The sequence below is a fragment of the Scyliorhinus canicula genome, chromosome 5 (assembly GCF_902713615.1).
Source record: "Scyliorhinus canicula chromosome 5, sScyCan1.1, whole genome shotgun sequence".
Lineage (NCBI taxonomy): Eukaryota > Metazoa > Chordata > Chondrichthyes > Carcharhiniformes > Scyliorhinidae > Scyliorhinus > Scyliorhinus canicula.
In genome coordinates, this window is record NC_052150.1 from 105,608,079 (window position 1) to 105,624,880 (window position 16,802).

The 16,802-nt window shown below is 48.4% G+C and overlaps 1 protein-coding gene across 3 annotated transcripts in view; it reads left to right on the forward strand.

The window, feature by feature from the left end:
• Positions 1–16,802, forward strand: part of agmo (alkylglycerol monooxygenase) — a 496,116-nt gene that overhangs the window by 423,671 nt on the left and 55,643 nt on the right. The window lies entirely within an intron of this gene.

Below are 16,802 nucleotides of genomic sequence, written 5' to 3' on the forward strand. Positions count from 1 at the left end.
AGAGAGGCCCTTATTGACCTCACAAGGATGCTTTTCAAGAGCGATTTATATTCTATTCTGTGAGTCACATCAAAAAGCTTACTATATGTCAAAATAATTGCCTCTTAAATATTGTAATCAGCATATTTAATTTGTATCATATGACCAAGTTAGTATAGATTTACGTGTATATGAATATTATTCTTATAATTTTCTATACATATGTATATATTTACACCATATATATATTGCTACAGAACAGTAGTTTCAGATCATTTTATCTTCACACCAGTTGCAATATTACTGCCCCTGCATGTCTCACCATACACCCCAGGTTGAATCGAAGCATTGACCAATCAAGGAAGCCACGACTGACTTATTAATATTGAAACGGGCAGCACGGTGGCCTAGTGGTTAGCACAAACGCCTCACGGCGCTGAGGTCCCAGGTTCGATCCCGGCTCTGGGTCACTGTCCGTGTGGAGTTTGCACATTCTCCCCGTGTCTGCGTGGGTTTCGCCCCCACAACCCAAAAATGTGCAGAGTAGGTGGATTGGCCACGCTAAATTGCCCCTTAATTGGAAAAAATAATTGGGCAATCTAAATTTAAAAAAAAAAAAAAAAAAAATTAATATTGAAACCAGCAACTCCCCCTGCTGCATTTTAATTGCCCCTCTCCTGATTTCCCCCAGCCCCATGTCTTTTCCGAACTCTGGGGAATACCTCCTGCATTGAGATTCTACGTTCTCTGGATGTAATAATTAAATGTGTAGCGTTGCTACCTGCACGACACATGCTGAGTTCCCTGAGGATACGGGCGTCCTCTGCATGTTGATTTGGCGCTATCCTGATGTTACATAATCAAACTGACTGATGTGATGGCAGGATCCAAGATTTACACAATGCTGGTTCTGGACATGCCTGCCAGTAGTAGCATTATTTAAAGGGCCAGGTACCCTGATTGCAATAACTTTGTTGAACCTTTTTCCATCGTAAAATGTCTTTAAGCACCCTGGAGGATTTTTGGAAGTGTTGTGGTGAGTTCCTGGATTTGGTATAGAGTGCTGCATCTTCACAGGAATAGCAGTGATGTAGGTAACCTGTGCAGACAAAGGCTGCAACAGGTACAGGGGGAGGCAGTGGCAGCCTCTGTCTGCAGCACGACAGGGAGATGGAACAGAGGCTGTTCTGAGAGAAAGCCCTACACAGTGCCCTTTGGCAAGTTGGACTCCGACTCATCCTTGCTCCTTGACTGACAGGAGGCTGTCAGCAATTTGGTGTGCATGCCCATTAGCACTATATATGCTGCCCATTAAGGACCTCATCTGAGTCTTTTGCAGCAAATGTTCGGGGGTCTAGTCTAGGATCATAACACTCCACGGGACCATGTCATCTCTCCTCATGTCCACGCACCACAAACGTCTCCAGGATCATATCCATGCTATGGATCCCGCTGACTGTCCTGTTGTTTGATTTGCAAGAATTTCCAATGCAGCCATCCTTTGAGCGGTTTCCTTTTAATAGGCAGCAGTACTTTGAGAAGAGCAGGCAGCCTGTATCATCTGATTGACCAATTCTGCTACATTCTGCTATCAACACCTCCTGCTGAACTCACTGACAGCACGAAGAAGCAAAAAACACCACTGAAAGCACAGAAGCCAGTGCCATACTCATTCAGATGAGCTGAGTACATTCATATCACGTTCTAGCCACTTTGATTTGAATGAGCGTGTGCACTTGCGACCCACAACCCGTGCATCCATAAATGAGGGACATAGATTTCTAGACCTCTTTCTGTTGTTCTAACATCTTGGGTTGAATTTCCATCCCAAGGTGGGAGTTGGTTTTGAGGCGAGAATGCTGGGAAAATTTCAGCAATGAGTGGAATGCCAGTTTTCCGACATGATCCCTCCTCCCAATGATTTTGGTGGAGCCATCTTGTCAGGGTCACAACATTCTATCCAAAAGTGGATTATAATTAATTTAGACACGTTAACTGAGCTTGTTGCAGGGTCGTTTGAGATTTTCACGTGATGCATCGAGAACACATTAGTGAGCAGCGAGTCCGAGGAAAAGAGGTGACTGAACAGTGGGGAGTCATTCATGGATCCAGGAACCACTTCCCACACTGTTTTATACTCAGAGAGGAGTCCCTGCTTTGGCACACAGTGGCAATTGCAAAAGCAGAAGGGCACGATTCTCCGCTGCCCACGACGGGTCGGAGAATACCGGGAGGGCGTCCCCGACATTTTTCACGCCCTCCCGCTATTCTCCCCCCCCCCCCCCCATGGCCACCCCACGACACGAATCGCTGTTCGCCATTTTTTACGGCGAACAGCGATTCTCCCCAGGCCGATGGGCAGAGTTTCCAGGCCTTTACGGCCGTTTTTACGGCAGCAAACACACCTGTCATCGTGCGCGTCAGCCGGCGTGACATTTGGCGCGCGGACTTAGCGACGGTCGCTAAGGCCGCGATGCTATGCTTCACGGGGCCCCGCTGCTAGCCCCGCCTGGGGGGGAGAATCGGGTCCCGGGAGGGGGCGCGGAGGCTGCCATGAAACACGGCCAGTTTCACGGCAGCCTTTACGACTCGCCACATTTGCGGAGAATCGCACCCAGAGTGTTTCACTGTTGATAATGATGTAAGTCACCACACTGCAAACTGCGAGGGTCACCATCTGTCATCCCCGACTATGTTGTTCAGACTGAAAAAATATTTAATTTGTTCTATACACTGGGTCTAATTCCCAGTCTCGGCATCAAACGCCTCAAGCTTACCTGATAGCGGCATATCTGCTACCTGTGGGGAGGCACCTGTGGTGAAGTCTAAACGAGGTGGGCCCGGTCCAGAGAAAATGGCACCGCTTACAACTCCACTTGACTCTCGTCGCCAGTGTAAGGTCTCAGGCAAACGACCACTCGGAAGCGATGTCTGTAAGAAACGTTTGGTTTTATTCGGGTTACTACACACTCCTTCTGCTCCCTGAAGGGTCTCCCGCACCCGGCCCTCACCTGGGCCGGGGTATTTAGATCCCAGCAGTGCTTTGAACAGTGGGGGTTAGCACCGCCCCCTCATCTGGGTAGATTGTATTCAGGTGAGGCCGCAGGGACTCTGATGTTGCAGATGTCATGTGAGAGTACCTTTAAGAAATGAGTGTTTTTTAGAGAATAACTGTAGTGGATGTAGCTTTAAGAAATGGGCATTTATTACTGCAGCGTTTCAGTGTTGGAGCTGCAGCCAGCCACAAAAGATGCAATGTTGTTCTCTCTGCCATGTAAAGACTATCTCTAGATCATTTGGTGAATTCAGAGTGATAACTGTTCTCAGGAGTTAATTTAAACCTGATGTGCTTCTGTTAAAAGGTTTTTTTTATGTCTTATGGATGTTAAAAAGAAAGTTTAAGGATGGCTTAGTGTTGTATTCTTTGGGGGTTGTATTTGAATTGGTGGTTGCTAAGATGTTCACTGTATGTTTTTAAAAAGGTTAACTTGTTCATAGAATAAACATTGTTTTGCTTTAAAAAAATACTGTTAGATGTCTGCTGCACCACACCTGTAGAGTGGGCCGTGGGCTCCCTTATGTGTTAGGCAGGTTGGTTCGATGTGGACTGCACTCGATGCAGGGAAGTTAGAAACAGACGTCTAACACTGGACAAGATCCAACACTGTTTTATTCAACTATAGAACTGCTATCCATATTCAGCTGTGGGACGACACTATACTGATCTGACTGGTAACCTTGTAGTAGCCTGACCAGACTTACTAGCTATCGCATGGTGTTTGCACTTGCTAGCTCGTGGACTATGACTGTCTCAGTAGCTGGGTCCCGAGAGAGCGCGAAACCTAGTGCTCTCTGGCTTTATAGTGGTAGTGTCCTGTCTGGTGATTGGCTGTACTGTGTTGTATGCTTACTGGTCATTCTATGTGTCAATCACTGCCTGTCTGCATCTCATTATATACATGAGTGGATATTATGACATCTCCCCCTTTTTTTTTAGTTAAATAAATATTGAGGTATGTATACGTATATGCCTGACTACATACAAACGGTGCTTGAACAAACGTATATACATGGGAAGGTGTTGATAGTGCAGATACATGGCAAACGAAGCAATATTTACAAAGGTTAAATCGATGAATTCAGTCACAAAATTTACAAACGTTCAGTCTACAGATACAGTTTTTGTCGTGGGCGACGAATTCTTGTCGATCGCCGCAGAGGTGGATCAGGAGCCAGCTGCACGTGGATAGGTAGGATCGCTGCCATCACGGTGGTCGCGTGGGCCGGCAGGATCGCTAAAAGATCGCTGGCCTCGTGGCAGGGTACGTCCTGAGAAAGTATGATGACCGGCGGAGCACAGCGGTCAGGTGATGGGCGTGGAACTCTTCGCAATGCCCGTCTGTTGCATTGTAGCGGGGAGCCATCAGCCATGCGGACGAGGAAAGACTTTGGGGCAACTTGTTTGACAACAACAGCTGTGGCTGACCAGCTGCCCTCAGGCAACTGGTGCGAACATGATCGGCTGGAGCCAGCTCGGGTAGATCCGTGGCATGAGCATCATATGTGGCCTTCTGTTGGGCCCGGGACTGCTGCATTTTTTGGAAAACCGTGAGGTGGTCAACGTCTGGACATGGATGGCTGGAACTGTGGTCCTCAGAGTGCGATTCATGAGCATCTGCGCTGGAGACAACCCAGTGGACAGTGGGGTTGCCCTGTATGCCAGCAGCCAGGCTGAAGACGGAGCCTGAGTCTGCAGCTTTGCACAGCAACCGGTTGACAATATGGACCCCTTTCTCGGCCTTCCCATTTGATTGCGGGTAGTGGGGACTGGAGGTAATATGACGGAAGTTGTAGGACTGTGCAAAATCAGACGATTCCTGGCTGTAAAAGCATGGACCGTTGTCGCTCATTACCATGAGCGGTATCCCGTGCCTGGCGATCCCACCTATCCACGTGATTAGTAAGTTTGCAGACGACACAAAGGTTGGTGGAATTGCGGATAGCAATGAGGACTGTCAGAGGATACAGCAGGATTTAGATCGTTTGGAGTTTGGGCAGAGAGATGGCAGATGGAGTTTAATCCGGACAAATGTGAGATAATGCATTTTGGAAGGTCTAATGCAGGTAGGGAATATACAGTGAATGGTAGAACCCTCAAGAGTATTGAAAGTCAGAGAGATCAAGGTGTACAGGTTCACAGGTCACTGAAAGGGGCAACACAGGTGGCGAAGGTAGTCAAGAAGGCATACGGCATGCTTGCCTTCATTGGCCAGGGGCATTGAGTATAAGAGTTGGCAAGTCATGTTGCAGCTGTATAGAACCTTAGTTAGGCCACACTTGAAGTAGAGTGTTCAATTCTGGTCACCACACTACCAGAAGGATGTGGAGGATTTAGAGAGGGTGCAGAAGAGATTTACCAGGATGTTCCCTGCTATGGAGGGCATTAGCTATGAGGAGCGGTTGAATAAACTCGGTTTGTTCTCACTAGAATGATGGAGATTGAGGGGCGACCTGATAGAGGTCTACAAAATTATGAGGGGCAGAGACAGAGTGGATCGTCAGAGGCTTTTCCCCAGGTTAGAGGGGTCAATTACTCGGGGGGGGGGCATAGGTTTAAGGTGCGAGGGGCAATGTTTAGAGGAGATGTACGAGGCAAGTTTTTTTACACGGAGGGTAGTGGGTGCCTGGAACTCGCTGCCGGAGGATGTGGTGGAAGCAGGGACGATAGTGATATTTAAGGGGCATCTTGATAAATACATGAATAGGATGGGAATAGAGGGATACGGACCCAGGAAGTGTAGAAGATTGTAGTTTAGTCGGGCTGCATGGTCGGCACGGGCTTGGAGGGCCGAAGGGCCTGTTCCTGTGCTGTATTTTTCTTTGTTGTTCTTTGTTCTTTGCAGGCTTTGATGACCGCCTTCGACGTGAGGTCGGACAGTTTCACCACTTCTGGGTAACTGGAGAAGTAGTCGACCAGGAGTACATAGTCATGCCCCTTGGCGTGGAAAAGGTCGACACCTACTTTGGACCACAGAGAGGTCACGATCTCGTGCTGTTGAAGGGTTGAGCCGGTTGAAACTTCTGACAGGTGGGGCAGTTGAGGACCGTGTTGGCAATGTCCTGGTAAATGCCCGGCCAATAAACCACCTCCCGAGCTCTGCGTCGGCATTTCTCGACTCCAAGGTGACCCTCATGGAGTTGACCCAGCACCATAGCCTGCATGCTCTGAGGAATAACGATCCTGTCGAGTTTCAGAAGGATTCCCTCCACAACCGTCAGCTCATCTTTTACGTTAAAGAATTGGGGACATTGTCCCTTCTGCCAGCCATGGGTAAGGTGCTGCATCATACGCTGCAGTAGAGGATCCTTGGCCATTTTCTTACGAATTTGGACCACCCATTCGTCAGAGGCTGGGAGGTTGGTGGCACACAATTGCACTCGCGCTTCTATGTGGCAGATGAAGTCACCTTGTTCACACGGTGTGGTGATGGACTGGGATAGGGCATCTGCAATGATCAGCTCTTTGCCTGGCGTGTAGACAAGTTCGAAGTCATAGCAGCGGAGTCAAAGAAGAATTCGCTGTAAACGAGGTGTCATGTCATTTAAATCCTTCTGGATTATGTGGACTAGAGGCCTGTGGCCCGTTTCGACCGTGAATTTCGGTAGGCCGTAAGCGCAGTCATGAAACTTGACTATTCCTGTCAGGAGACCCGGACACTCCTTTTCGATCTGGGCATACTGTTGCTCAGTGGGCGTCATGGCCCTAGAGGCATACGCTACTGGAGCCCAGGACAAGGAGTCATCTCGCTGGAGGAGCATCGCCCCAATGCCGTCCTGGCTTGCATCAGGTGATATCTTGGTTTCCTTGGTTGGGTCGAAGAACGCTAGAACTGGGGCTGTAGTGAGCTTTGCCTTCAGCTCCTGCCATTCCGCTTCATGTGTGGGCAGCCACCGGAATTCCGTTGACTTCTTGATGAGATGGCGGAGGGCCGTGGTGTGGGATGCCATATTGGGAATGAATTTCCCGAGAAAGTTGACCATCCCGAGGAAGCGGAGGACCTCCGTCTTGTCCTCCTGGGTCTTCATGGTGTTGATCGCCAAGACCTTGTCAGCGTCTGGCCGCACACCCTGCAGCGAGATGTGGTCACCTATAAACTTAATATCCGATTGACCAAATGAGCACTTGGCCCTGTTGAGCTGGAGACCATGTTCATGAATTAGCTGGAAGACCTTCTTGAGGTGAGCAATGTGTTCCTGGGGTGCTGTGGACCAGATAATCACGTCGTCCACGTGTACCCGCACCCCCTCGATGCCCTCCATCATCTGCTCCATGATGCGGTGAAACACTTCGGAGGCAGATATGATGCCGAAAGGCATGCGGTTGGAGCAGTAGCGACCGAACGGGGTGTTGAACGTGCACAGCTTGCGACTGGACGTGTCCAGCTGTATTTGCCAAAAGCCCCGGGAGGCGTCCAGCTTAATGAAGAATTTGGCATGAGCCATCTCACTGGTCAACTCTTCACGTTTCGGGATTGGGTAATTCTCCCACATGATGTTGCAGTTTCGATCCTTAGGATCAATGCAAATGCAGAGCTCCCCTGATGGCTTCTTTACGCAGACCATGGAGCTGACCCAGTCTGTTGGCTCTGTGATCTTCGAGATGATGCCCTGGTCTTGGAGATTCTGCAGTTGCTTTTTCAGACGATCCTCGAGGGGCGCCGGCACCCGGCGCGGTGCATGAATTACAGGGGTGGCGTTCGGCTTGAGCAGGATTTTATATCGGTCCGGGAACATGCCCATTCCATCGAATACGCTGTGGTACTGCGTGATTATGTCGGCTTGCAAATTTCCATCGGGCGAGGCCGTCGCCGGTGACGATGACATGGTGTGGACTCGCTGAACCAGGTTCAGGAGCTTGCAGACGCGATCACCGAGCAGGGACACCCTGTCAGGCCGGACAATTTCAAACCATAATGTTGCCTTGATCACCTTGTTGGATACCCCTAGTTGGCACGAGCTACTGGCAGCTATGGCATTGCCATTGTAGTCAAGGAGCTGGCAGGCCGGTGGAAGAATGCTTGGTCGGGCCTGGATGGTGTTGAGGTTGGATTGTGAGATGAGGTTCGCAGACGCGCCGGTGTCCAGTTTAAATCGGATGCGAGCCTTGTTAACTGTGAGGACAGCACACCACTCATCGTCTGGATCCACACTGAGGATCGAGAGGCGTTGGGTAGGTGTGGTAGAGGCCAGCTCATGTTATGATGCCCACCCGATATGGAGACTTGAGGCAGTCAGCATCAGTGTCCGTTTGGCTGTCGGGATCGGAACCTGGTATGCCTTGCTCTATTGAGTGGACACTTCTGCGCCGCAGCTGGGATCGCTGGCTGCTGAGCGGTGGAGCAGATCTGCAAAAGGCTGCGTAGTAGCCACGCTTGCCATGCTGGAGACATCGGCGTCCTTTTGCCGGACATTGCCGCTTTCAGTGGGCGGAGCCACAATTCGGACACGTCATGACGCTGACCGTCAGCGCGTTCTGTGCACCATCGCACATGCGCAGTGCGATCGGTCGATGTATGCACCTGCGCAGCCGGGTTGTCGGTCTCGTCGTCCACTCGGTCGTGGCGCACATGCTCAGGGATCTGGGAAAAGCGCGCAAAACGGCCACTCTCCTCGATGCTCAGGCCCTGCATCTGTGCGATGGCCTGCACCCTTTCCGCCTCATGGGAGGTCAGCTTTGCAGTACAACCATCAGTACAACTGACCAGTCTGTGGTACAGAATATGACAGTGTGCATTCAGTTCATGTCAGCGTGATGTTCTTGCATTCACTCACCATGATGTCACGTATGGCTCTCCAGGTGGCTTGGGTTACTCTTTTAGTGGAGGACCTCATGTGCTCTCATATCCCTGAGACGTTGCAAAATAAAGCTCATTATTGGACTCCTCCTTTCTCTGCGCAAGCTTTTGCATTGCCTCAGACATTTGAGGACATATCTACCATTGCTACTCCAGGAAGACCTGCCTTCTATGTGAATCCTGAGGTCCTGTGACTCCGCCCAGGTTTACACCCATCCTCCAAGGCTGGCTCCCCACAGCGACCTCAACCCCCCTCACCGACCCCCGTTTATGCGTGATGTTGATCCTCTTGTGCCAGCCATTCTAAACTCATGTGAGGCTCCACGAGGTGAGTGTGTCGGCACTGGTGAAGGATTCACTTGGCTGCGATAACAATATTGTCACGGACATATCTTCCTCCATTGGAGTAGCTGCCAATAACACAGTGAGCTGCTGAGACAGCTCCTCCACAACTGGTAAACTTTGGTGAAGATATCTCTTCTCTGTCAGTCGTTGCTTATGCAGAGCTGCTACAGCTTAATATATCACCTTTATGAAAAATAATAAAATAAATAAAATCGCTTATTGTCACAAGTAAGCTTCAAATGAAGTTACTGTGAAAAGCCCCTAGTCGCCACATTCCGGCGCTTGTTCGGTGAGGCTGGTACGGGAATTGAACCGTGCTGCTGGCCTGCCTTGGTCTGCTTTAAAAGCCAGTGATTTAGCCCAGTGTGCTAAACCAGCCCCTTTATTGTCACAAGTAGTCTTACAACACTACAATGAAGTTACTGTGAAAAGCCACATTCCGGCGCTGGTTCGGGGACATAGAGGGAGAATTCAGAATGTCCAATTCACCGAACAAGCACATCTTTCAGGACATGTGGGAGGGAACCGGAGCATCCGGAGGAAACCCAAGCAGACACAGGAAGAACATGACCCAAGCCGGGAATCACAACTGAGACCCTGGCGCTGTGAAGGAACAGTGCTAACCACTGTGCTACCATGCTGCCCATACAGTGGCGTGGACTACACAAATAAGACCGTATCCCATCCCCTTCATTGATAGTAACTTGTTTTCACCCTCTGTCGGCTGGATGTCCATCTCACTTGGATTTCCAAAAGACATTTGGTAAAGTGCCACATCAAAGGTCAGTACACAAGATAAGAACACAGTTCTGACTCCAAAACTGAAGGCCTATCATCTGGCCATTGCATCTCCCTCACCTTGCCAGCCCACATAAAGTTGTTGAAGTGTTCCCTGCACTGCATCCTGCTGACTGCACTGTGGCTGTTCACCTTGTGAAGCACCTCCAACCATGTCTGCTTTTTCTGTCTGGTTGGCCTTCGCCACTCTCTGTAAACAAATGCTCCTTCAGGCTGCCATCAGCTCTAAACGTGCATCCTGGGAGGCATCGGCAAATAATAGGGTTGCTCTGAGACGGGCACATGCCATGTTGCTGCTGCACTGCATTCTGACCTCTACCTTCAGCCAGATGCCGCGGTCCACAGTCATGGCTGCCGGGCTCCCTCAGAGGCCCAGTGCCTCTGCATCCCAATCTTCAACCCGCCAAATATTCCTTGTGGACTGTGAAATTGCCAGAATTGGGCATCTGCTTCAAAATACCAGAAGACCACCAGCGGCGACATTAAATTGGGCCAAGAATTAAATGGACCAGACATCGGGGTCGTGACTCTGCAATCAAAACTCAGGCTTTAGTGTCTGTCATCCTTCTCAGGGGAGGTGTAGGTGATGAAATGGCTCTTGCTGTTGTGATTTTATTTTATTCTTTTCCATCTAGTTTTCCTTGTGGCATCAGCATTCCTATCTTGCCCTTGCACTAATTATTCGTTCAATTGTGGCCATAATCTATTTTCCACCTTTTCGGTTTTTTGTCTCTAACGTTTCACTCTGCTATCCCTGACCTGCTGCATGTTTTTTTTTTCACTTTCTCACTGTTTTCTTTTGGTTCCCTCATCTTTCATCCTTTTACCTTCTCTCAGGAATTACAGTTAGGGACCAGCCAGAGGACACGCTTCAGGAGTTCAGAGCTCCCAATTTATTCCATCAAAGCAGCTCTCTGGGGATGCTTTTCAGCGAGGCTGAAAGCAAGGCCATTATGTGAACAGATTGCAAACAAAGTCCTCTCTGCACTCAACTCGTAGTACAATGTGTATTAGGGTGGTGAAGGTAGAGTGATCCTGTGCTTAAATGGTAGTATATTTAAAACAGATTTTAAATGGAATTGAAAGATCTTTAAAACACTTTATGCTGTTTTCAAGTCTCTTCCACAATTCTGATACTTCTAACAGCTATAAGGTGAATGGAACAGGCAGAGAAAAATGACTGTCATCTGCTTTGTTGGTTGAATCTCACCCTATCCTTTTACCTACTTAATTTTGGGCTTGACAACAATCAGTAACCTGACTTAACCACACTTCAGCTCTGATCTTAACCTTGAGACAGTATCAGGAAGGCAGGACAGAAGCGAGTGACACACCCCCTCGGCATCAGCTGTGAAGCTTGACGATTTTAACTCCCATGGTAGCTCTGCCAGTCCCGGTCCGTTTCTTGCCTCGAATCTAGCAGGAAGTGGCAGGTAACAGCCAGAGGAGAGCAAAATGCTGAGTAGCAGGAAAATCAGGCAATTTGAGGACAGGAGTGGTTTTGATGACTTTAACAAAGTGAAAAGAGAAGCAGCCCAGTGTAAAGGAGGCCTCTGCTTTCCTTCTGGGGCCTTGAGAGTTCTTCTACACCTCCTGGTCCCACAATTTAGGTGGAAAAATGTTTTGAAATGTTTTCCTTCTTTGGCCTCTTGTTGTGCAGAACCACCTTCATTCTATACTTCTCTATATTTTCCCAATCAGGCCACCGGTTTAAATAGCAAGTCCCAGTGACACCATCAGAGCACAAACTGCATATTTAATAAAAGACCATGAGATTTCAGATTGGCATATTCCTAGTCTGCTCAGAAGAGCAGATTACAATTCAAGACAACGGGAAGCAAGTGGGACAACCGTGGGGCCATCCAGCAACTAATTTATAGCTGCAGCACACCCAGTTTCTGCAGAGTTAAAAATCGACTCTTTATAGACTTGAGGGACATAAAAACAATTCTGTGGCATTCTGGTGGGAGAATAAAGCGAGGTTATAACCCAAGCTAGATACATTTGGAGAACATGGGCTGCATTCTCCGCAGCCCTGTGCCAAAATCGTGTTTGGCGTAGGGATGGAGAATCCACTTTTACGCCAGGATGGGGCCCGGCGCCGCTCCCACGGTTCTCCAGTGGAGAATCGTTCACACGCAAATTACGCTGCGTGGCTGGGGGCCATTGCCACAGGCCCTCCCAGCAAAGCTCCGGTCCCGACCGGCCGAATTCCCGACGGTGTGGTTCTGACCATGTCTGGCCAGTCAGGACTCACACGCGCCGGCTGCGGACTCAGTCCGCGGCTGCCCTTGTTGGGGGTGGGGGCAATCAAATACCGGAGGGGGGGGCCTTATGGGCCGCTGGGGCAATGATCGGGTGGGATAGATCGTTGGGACCTTCTTTGTTGGTCCAGGTCCAACGGCTGAGATCGCCATTGCGTTCGGTACGGCCGCTGTAGACAGCCGCCGTGCGCATGCGCAGACTTGGAACCAAAAGTGCGGGTGCCCTTCGCGCAGCTGAAGCTGTGAGAAGCTCTCCGGGGCCCTGCCAGCCCCTTCAACGTAGGTGACTAACTGCATTTTCTAATGGAAATTCTGGCGTGAAACACCAGCGTTTTTACGCCAGGGTGGGGATATAGCCTCATGTTTGGAGACTCTAGTCCCATGGGTCTCATTATTCCACCGCTCCCAATGCCAAAGTGGTTGCACCTGTGACCGGAGTGGAAAATGGCTAATTGTCAGACACAGGAAAATCATCTATTCAAAGCATTTCACATCTTGTAACATTTAAGTCCGGTTCCAGAAAACAACAAAAATGTTGAAACACAACTTTTGTCAATAAACAGCGGAGTTTTGTGGAAACTAATTCACAACACAAAAAACTACAGCATTCTGACCAAATATGGGAGAAAAGAGGTAGCATGGTGGTTAGCATAAATGCTTCACAGCTCCAGGGTCCCAGGTTCGATTCCCGGCTGGGTCACTGTCTGTGTGGAGTCTGCACGTCCTCCCCCTGTGTGCGTGGGTTTCCTCCAGGTGCTCCGGTTTCCTCCCACAGTCCAAAGATGTGCGGGTTAGGTGGATTGGCCATGCTAAATTGCCCGTAGTTGTCCTAATAAAAGTAAGATTAAGGGGGGGGGGGGGTTGTTGGGTTACGGGTATAGGGTGGATACGTGGGTTTGAGTAGGGTGATCATGGCTCGGCACAACATTGAGGGCCGAAGGGCCTGTTCTGTGCTGTACTGTTCTATGTTCTATGTTCTATCGTTTTGCACTGTGCCTGCAGAATCAGCATTCTCATTTAGCCTTCAGTATATCAGCATGTACTCGGACTTATAAGACCTGCCTTCAGTTAACAGAGTTAACTTGACGTTTACCAGTAAAAATGTTATGAATGTAGTACAATGCACAAAACAATTCAATTGACAAATGTAATATTATTGGGAAAAATGTTTATTTTTTAAAAATTTTGCTTAAGAATTTAGTTTGAGCAGTAGAAATTTCAGGCCCTAGATTTTGTTTTGCGTGAAGCTGTTTGAGTAATTTGATTGATTCATCAACAAATCATTAAAATCAATTGTTTGTATTGGAAATTGCATCATAAAATGGCTCTTGTAAAAATAAATGTTAATGGAAACTGGTAACCGAAACTCAAAACAACAGGAAATTAGGTTTGTAAACAGTAAGTGCACCATTTTTTAGGATTTGGAATAATGCCCTGACCAAATGAGCAGCCAGCGAATTGAAAGGCCAGCAGGGCCCATAACTGAGACAGGGTTGAAATGAGGAAGAGAAGCTAAAATAAATCAAGAAGATAAGGGGCTGCCAAGCTTGGCGTGCTGATACCACCTGACAGAAACCAGACGGGTGGGCAGTAAAAATGCCCTGGGTTGGTTACAAGACCAAACACTCCTGGATGCTGTCCATTGAGATTTGTATTTGATCCTCTGGACATGGGACTAAGCTGGTCACACACCTACAAAGCCACCAAGATCCTTCTTTAAATTTGCAGATCACCTTGACTTCTCTTTTATCGTAAGCCTGGGCAGGGAAGCCATAACAGCTTCCCCAAACAGGTGTAGGGCAATCAGGATGTGCCAAGAAGAAGAAGAGGCATTAAAAGTATTACACTTTCCTTTGTGGGGTCATTATGTGCAGCAGTATGTATCCAGGTTCCACAGGGAAAGTTTAGACCTCCATTGCTCTGGACATTTCCCATCCCCTCCTTTCTTCTCACAAAAGCTACGTTAGCTGAATGCTGTTGGGCGGTTAAATGTAACTGAGCTTTTTGTGGGACAGCCCAATCAACTTCCATCCATTCCTGGCAGGACGTGGTACAGCAACACATTAATAATACTAGGAGTTGAAGCACTTTGGGTCCCTTTTCTGCTGCAATGGGCCAAATTCCATCATACACATGCAGAAGACACTCAGAGTTAAAATCAGGGGTTCTGTGGAGAATTTTAACCGCTAAGAATGGTTGCATAGTTAAAATGTAACTTGTAAATCACAGCAGCAATCTGGCTCCAATATGACCAGTTCCAAGTTTAATGAAGTCACATTTGCGCACTCGCCGAAGTAACCATCTGAATTAGTGAAGGTAGATGATTATTCATCAAGCATATCCAGCCCAAGGAATATGTAATGACAGCAGACAAATTCACTTCAGTGTGTTGGCGTCAGCCTCTGCTGAGGCATAAAATGACTCTAACTCCTACCTTCTTGCTCTTTTCAATCCCTTTACAATACTCTGGTGCTAGAGTGTTACTTTGTTACTTTATTTATCAAGCATGCTCCTCACAACCCCCTCAAACAAACCTGCTTTCTTCCCCACAAATGGTCTCCCCATTCTGCAATCCAATCTACCCAACCCCACGATCCAATCCAATACCCACCTCTTGTGATTTCTTCTGAGCTTCAATCTACAATCCCTCCCAAGATTCTCTGCAACTCAACAAGGCTGCTTCGACAGCATCTTCCAAACCCATGACCTCTATCACGTAAAAGGACAAGGGCAGAAAATGCTTGGGAACACCATCACCTGCAATTCCACTCCAAACTACACACTATCCGGACTTGGAACGATATTGGCGTTTCTTCATTATTGCTGGGTCAAAATACTCCCTTCCTAAGTACCGTGGGTGCTACACCAAATGAACTGCGGTAGCTCACCGCGATTTTCTCAAGAACACTCAGAAATGGGCAATGAATGCTGACCTAGCCAGCGACACCCAAATCCCTTGAAAGATTTTTTTTTAAATCTACAGTGCAATACCAAAATATTTCTAATGTAAAACATTTGTGTGTACTTTGAATTTACTGCCCAAACCCAAAAGCAGGTTATAAAAATTCCAGGTTTTAACAGCGTGCTTCAGCAAAAAAAAAAAGAATTTCCGAAAGAGTAATTAAAAATTGAACTTGCCTCAGACCTCATTTCAATCTCATTGCTTTTTGCTTTTGAGTTACATGGAAAAAGCTCTCACCCGTATAAATAGTAAAATTAAATCCAAAAGGTTCTGCAAACATCGCATCCCACAGGTTAAATCTAAATGTTCATTGAGTGATGTAATGTGCTTTGAACTGTCTGTCACTTTGCCATGACTGGATCTCTTCAATTTCACTGATCAAAGCCTTCCCAGCTTATCAGCTAAACTGAAGAAGCTCTCCCCTTATAAGATAAGGTAAAGGTAGAATCACCATAGTCCTAGATGACAATAGGCTGCTTTCCACTTTGAGGGGGTGAGCTGACTGGGGTGAATTAACCTGAGGATCACCAGACCTCAAGCGAGGGGCAAGGTTGAGAAGGTGGGGGCTTCATGAATAATCTCATATTCCCTATTGTACACTCACCCTGATGAGTTCAGGACAGGTAGGAAACAGGTGCGCTATCTTTTAAATCCAAAATTGGGGTTAAAAAGTTCTTAATTTTCTTTTTATATCTCAGTTACTTATCCAACAGATCCTGGGGGTTAGCCACTTGTCTTCAATCCTGCCCCACTGAAACATGGTAAAGAGCAGGACAGTGGTGGGATCCCAACCCCATATTAATACATGTTGATTTAACTCCCTGCCCGTACCAAAACCTGCCCTCCCTAGACCATAAAAATATAGCCTTTTGTTGCTACACTGGGGCTGTACTGAGACAAGTGGCTGGATTCTCCAATTCTGGGGCTATGTCCCCACGGCAGCGTGGGAACGGTGGCGTTTTATGCCAGAAAAACTGGTGCAAAACGGCCACCGATTCCCCGTTTTGCTGGGATCTAGCATGCAGGCAGCGTAGAGCACCCGGCTCTAGCTGCCGATACACGCCGGAGAATTGCTAATTCCGTGTCCAGCCACTCACGGACCCGGCCCGTGAAATAGTCCCCCTCATTAGGCTGGTCTGCGCACCCCGGAACGAACCCCCACAGTTCATGCAGCTCCGAATAATGTCCCAACCTTCCTGGGGATCGGCCCTCCCCTGACTGTGGTGGCGCTGGACTGAGTCTGCAGCCACCATGCCGTGTTCCCGACGAGTGAGATCATGAGAGACCCACGCCACCAGAACTCGGCCAGCCGGGGGGGGGGGGGGTGGAGCATCGGGGGCTGGCCTCAGGCAATGTCCTGAAGCCGTCAACACGTGGCGTGGTGTACTCCATGAGTATACAGCTTTGGAAGGGGCGAAGCATCGCGAAAGCGGTGCCGCCCCCAATTTCATGGTAAACTTGGATTCTTCGGCTCGTCGCCGAATGTCGGCATCGGTGATCGGAGAATCCAGCCCAAGCAATATGTAATGACAGCAGACAAATTCACTTCAGTGTGTTGGCGTCAGCCTCTGTTGAGGCATAAAATGACTAACTCCTACC